The following is a 5,999-nucleotide window of genomic DNA, read 5'->3' as shown; positions in this document are numbered from 1 at the left end:
TCTTGTGAGTCTGTGACTTTGTGTAAACTTAGTTCTCTTGAAAGGCAAGAAAATAATTGTTTAAGCTCAAATAAAGTAGGGAATATAAGGTTTACAAGAAAGAAAAATATAAAGCCAAAATATAATTCAATAAAACTCAAAATGGTGGCTAGGGATAACGATAATAAACAGGTAAGGTTGAAAGGCTCAATCGGTCCAAAGAATGCCTTAATCATTTCTCTAGTAATATTTTGTCCAGCATTTAACCTCGAGTGTAATCAAACAAGTTCTAGAGTAAGTGGAGACCATACAAATTCATATAAAATTTCTCTAGGTATGTAAAATGATTAAAGATCATTATAAGCATTCATTGAACATAGAAAATATTAAATTAAACAAGATCAAGTAAGGAATTAACAACTAGACTTAAGCAATCAGAATTTTTCCTAAAAATTATAATCAATTATAATCATATTCTTATCATAGGCTTTTTAAAAATAAATAAAATAATATCATTTCCCCCCAAACTTAAATATCACATTGTCTTCAATGAGAAAAATGAAGAAAAACCAAAGCAAAGAATGAGAGAATGTAAGGGATGCTCCCTTGAAGTGCAGCCGTGTACCCTTTGGAGATCTCCTCGCCTCTTCATTCTTGCAAGATGAAAGAAAATGAATAATATTGAACAAAAGAAATCAAATAAAATAAAAACTTGGGTTGCCTCCCAAAAGCACTTTATTTAAAGTCTATAGCTAGACATTATCCTCTCATCATTTATTACTGGCAAGATCGATGGAACACTTTTTTGAGTTAAAGTCTCCATCCACATAGGATTTTAATCTCTATCCATTTACGTTCATTGTGCCTTTTGTCTCATGATGGACTTCAACTGCCCCATAGGGAAAGACACGGGTAACCACAAACGATATCGGTCATCGAGAGCATAGCTTTCCTAGGAAGAGTCGAAGTCTTGAGTTAAATAATAGAACTTTCTGCCTAACTTTGAATTTCCTTATCAAAATATGCTTATTGTGCCATCTTTTAGCTTTATCTTTGTAAATCCGAGCATTTTTATAAACATCATTGCAAAACTCATCCATCCCGTTGATTTGTAGTATTCTCTTCTTGCCAACTGCTTGTAAATCAAAGTTTAGTGTTCTCGTCACCAGGCTCGGTGTTCTAGCTCCATGGGTAGACGACAGACTTTTCCATAAACTAGCCGATAATGTGACATCTTGATCGGTATTTTGAATGCTGTCCGATAGGCCCATAGCGCGTCATCTAACCTTCTCACCCAGCTTGTTCGAGAGATACTCACGATATTCTCCAGTATGCACTTCAACTCCCGATTAAACACCTCGACCTGGCCGCTAGTTTGAGGATGGTATGGTGTCGCCACGTGATGCGTAACTCCATACTTAGTCAGTGGCGCTTTAAATTGGTGATTGCAAAAATGCTTGGTGCCATCACTGATTATGGCCCTCGAAGTGCTGAATCAGGAAAAAATGTTCGTCCATAGGAAATTTACTACGACCCTCGCATCATTGGTCCGCAAGGGGGCTGCTTCCACCAATTTGGAAATATAATCTACAGCAACCAAAATAAATTTATTAGAATATGAGGATGGAAAAGGACCCATAAAATCTATACCCGAAATATAAAATAATCCAATCACTAAAATATTGTTAAAGGCATTTCAGGTTTCTTAGAAATGTTGCCAACCCTTTGACGATGATCATATAAATTAACAAAATTAAAAGAGTCATTAAAAATAGTCGGCCAATAAAAGCCGCATTGTAAAATTTTCGCTGTCGTTTTTGCTCCACCAAAGTGGCCACCTGCTTCCAAAGAGTGGCAGTATCTGAGTATGCTCTTCATCTCTTTCTTGAGCACACATCTCCTTATTATCTGGTCCGCGCAATGCCAGTATAAAAAAGGTTCCTCCCAAAAATGATATTTCAAGTTGGAGAATAACTTCTTCTTTTGTTGATATGTCATCTCGGCCGGTAGAATTCTGGACACCCAATAATTTACCATTTCGGCATACCATAGAGCGACTTGTATAGCTATTAATTGCTCGTCCGAGAAGGTCTCATTAATTGAAAGTTTCTCCTGGCCAACTGCCTCTTTAAGCTCAAGACGAGATAAGTGATCGGCCACAACATTTCGGTACCTTTCTTATCTTTTATTTTCAAATCAAACTCTTTTAATAGCAAAATCCATCTTAATAGTCTTGGTTTTGAATCTCTCTTTGATAACAAGTATTTAAGAGCTGAATGATCGGTGTAGACGACTACCTTTGAACCTATCAAATAAGAACGAAATTTATCAAAAGCAAACACAACCACTAAAAATTCTTTCTCAATAGTAGCATAATTAAGTTGAGCTTTTATTAAGATCTGACTTGCATAATAAATAACATAAAAACTTTTATCTTTTCTCTACCCCAAAACAGCCTCGATAGTATAATCACTAGCATCACACATTAATTCAAAAAATAAATTCCAATCCGGTAATACAATGATAGGTATTGAAATTAATTTCTTTTTTATTGTTTTAAAAGCGTGTAAGCATTCATCAAAAAACTCAAACCGAGTATCTTAAATCAACAGATTGCAACGAGGTTTAGTAATTTGAGAAAAATTCTTGATAAACAGACGATAGAACCCAGCGTGACCCAATAAACTTCTCATGCCCTTCACATTGGTCGGTCGTGGGAGTTTGTCAATAACTTCTATCTTTGCTCGGTCGACCTCAATTCTCTTGAAGGAAATGTGGTGGCCTAGCATTATTCTCTCCTCAACCATGAAGTGGCAATTTTCTCAATTTAAAACTAGATATGTCTCTTTGCATCCCTACAAAACCAAAAATAAATTAGATAAACAATTATCAAAAGAGTAACCAAAAATCAAGAAGTCATCCATAAAGACTTCTAAAAATTTTTCCACCATGTCCAAGAAGATAGACATCATGCATCTTTGGAAAGTGGTTGGCGCATTGCAAAGACCCAAAAGCATGCGCCTATATGCAAAAGTGCCATAAGGACAAGTGAGTTCTCGTCGGTAGGGAAAAATGGTGTGATTTTTATTACACTTTTATTTATGAAAAATGTCAGTGTTTCTTCAATTCTATTGATTTTATTTTATTTCTATATATTTTTCTTTATTTTCATGGATTTGAATGAATGAGAAGATTTAGTGCGAAATGAGAGTATTTTGGTATAAAAGAAAAGACTATGGATCCAGACCGACGAGAGGCGACAAGATCTAAAGAGAGCCAATGAGATTTAGGCGAGGAGACCCAATGGCAACAAGAATTGGCAACCAGAGTTAGGTGATAAGCGAGATGTTTTACCTCTTGGGTGAGTAAACTTGGCGACAAGGCTCTTAGCGATTAGATTGGACGACTAGTCTAAACGACTAACTTAAAATACCAATCTAAACGACATCTTGGGCCACAACTAGTAAAGACGAGCAACTTTACCGCTCGGTAGGTTGGCAAGAGAAGTCGTTCATCTCGGTCAAGAACCTTACATCTTGGTAATTGGGTGAGGAGACCAGTTATATTTAACACGCACACGGCATCTACCCGGTGAGACCCTTTCGAGTTCTGCAATCAATCTGCTAACCACCGAATCCTCTCGAACTCCATAAATCAAACCGCTTGTTACTAAATCTTCTATTTTAGATAATTCCGTTATTCTTAAGATAATTTCTTTTATGTTAACATTTAGTTTTAGAAACTATTTTTTAGATCTTTAAGCTAATTTGTAGCCGCATTTATCTTCTTTCTAGATTTGAGTTTTGACTTCTATTTATTCCCGTCTTGTGGGAAGAATAGAGGGGAAGAGAGTCTCAGTTTTCGATTTCAATAGTCCAAAGTTTATCATCGAAGTTTCTTTCAAGGAGGAAGATTTGGGGAGCAGGGGCGAGAGCTGTATGCTTCATCAACCGACTCCAACGAAGAACACTAATTTTATTGTTTTTCTTTACAATTTTATTATGAACTAATTTTATTTTCTAGAATTTTGATGAAGTCTAGCATTGAACACACAATTTATATTCTAAGTTCTCGTATTTTCAATATTTCCCTGATTTAGTGTTTATCCCTTATTCTTAATGCTTGCAATTTTCTACCAATTATTGTTTGATTTATTGAACCTTAATGAGACCGAAAGGTAATTTGTAATTAAAGCTCTAGGATTAAGCACCATTAGTGGAGCGAAAATAGAGATATTTTACCGCGATTAGTGTGATTTTCAAGAAAAATCCAAAGAATTTAATGAGTTTCCAATTAGTTAAATTCACATAGAGATATGGAGTTATTAGTTGGAGATATTTTTGATATTGTTCGAGAGAAAATATTGAATAGATAAGGGATTTTTATCATCAATGTGGGATAATTGGAATTCTATAATAAGGAAGAATAAATTGTGTGGAATTTGCTAGGTGAAATCAAACGCTCAAGATCTATTCTTATTATATTTAAAATATAAATTTTATTGTTCTTTTCTTCAATTTAGTTTAGATAATCTATTCTTCAAATTTTGATTTTCCAAATAGTAATTAATTTAGTAAATTTCAATACTCAATAGCATAATTATTTCATGTGGGTTGGACATCTGTTTTATTTTAAAACACTTTACTACTTGTTACGATTCTATACACTTGCAAATATTTTCAGCACAACAAGTTTTTGATGCCATTGCCGGGGATTAGTTATTTGTTATTGATATTGATACCAGCTAGATTTTTACTAGTTTGGATTTTATTTTAGTTTAAACAAAATATATATATATATATATATATGTTTGGTTTAAATTAGATCCTAATATGGTTTTTGTTTTCAGGAATCAGAAATGCATGCCCCGATCTAAATTATTAGAGTATACACTTTTCGATCCAGAAATTGAAAGAACCTTCGTCTGATTAATAAAGAGAAAAAGAAAGATGTCGCCGCATCTATATTTAATATGGCCGACCAAGAGCACAAGGCGTTAAGAGACTATGATATGCTCTCCGTCAATGCAGCAACATCTAGTATAAGGTGACCAGCTATACAAGCCAATAACTTCGAGATCAAGCAGGCCATCATTCAAATGATTCAACAAATTGTCAAATTTTGGGCGCTGTCACAAGAGGATCCTAATGTCCATATTGTAAATTTCTAGAAATTTGTAATACTTTTAAACACAATGGAGTGACAGATGATGCGATTCGATTGAGACTTTTTCCTTTCTCACTTGGGAAAAAAACAAAAGTTTGGTTGAGCTCTTTGTCGCTCGGCATCATCACACCTGGGAGGTGTTGGCACAAAAATTCTTATAAAAATATTTCCTTCCAGCCAAGACAGCGAAGCTAAGGAATGATATCACTACCTTCATCCAATTTAAGGGTGAATCATTACATGAGGCATGGGAACGATACAAAATTTATTGCACAAGTGTCCACATCACGACCTCCCAGCCTGGCTTCAAGTACAGACATTTTACAATGGTTTGGGACCCACAAATCGATCTATGGTTGATGCGGCCGCAGGAGGAACATTAATGAGTAAGACTCATGATGCCGCATATGAACTTCTGGAAGAATAGGCATCTAACAACTATCAATAGTCTGCAGAGAAAGCAAAGCCAAGAAAGACGGCCGGAGATTTTGAACTTGATTCTATTACCACATTGGCGGCGTAGATGGCAAATCTGTCACAACAACTAGGTAAGATGAACATCAATGCTATTCAAATTAATGTAGTTTGTCATCATTGCGCAAGAAGTCATTTAATTGTAGATTGTCAAGTGGGGAATCCTTTTGCCCAACCAAGTTATGAACAAGCTCGTTACGTGTCCAATTTCCAACATCAAAATAATTCTTATTCAAACATGTTCAATCCTGGATGGAGAAATCACCCTAACTTTTTATGGAGCAATAATCAAGTGCCGGCTAGACCACCTTAACAGTTTCCATAGCAAGAGAAGAAACCGACACTGATATGTTTATGCAGTACATGCAAAAGACTAATAT

At 35.2% G+C, this 5,999-nt stretch overlaps 1 non-coding gene across 1 annotated transcript; it reads right to left on the bottom strand.

Moving 5' to 3' along the window:
- Positions 1 to 5,333: 5,333 nt before the first annotated feature.
- LOC121251312 lies at positions 5,334 to 5,439 on the bottom strand. The gene has a single exon (XR_005937979.1). It is a non-coding gene; the product is annotated as a small nucleolar RNA R71 (small nucleolar RNA).
- Positions 5,440 to 5,999: the final 560 nt, after the last annotated feature.

This window comes from Juglans microcarpa x Juglans regia, chromosome 2D, assembly GCF_004785595.1.
Source record: "Juglans microcarpa x Juglans regia isolate MS1-56 chromosome 2D, Jm3101_v1.0, whole genome shotgun sequence".
NCBI classification, from domain to species: Eukaryota; Viridiplantae; Streptophyta; class Magnoliopsida; order Fagales; family Juglandaceae; genus Juglans; species Juglans microcarpa x Juglans regia.
This window is presented reverse-complemented; position numbering and strand designations above follow the sequence as displayed.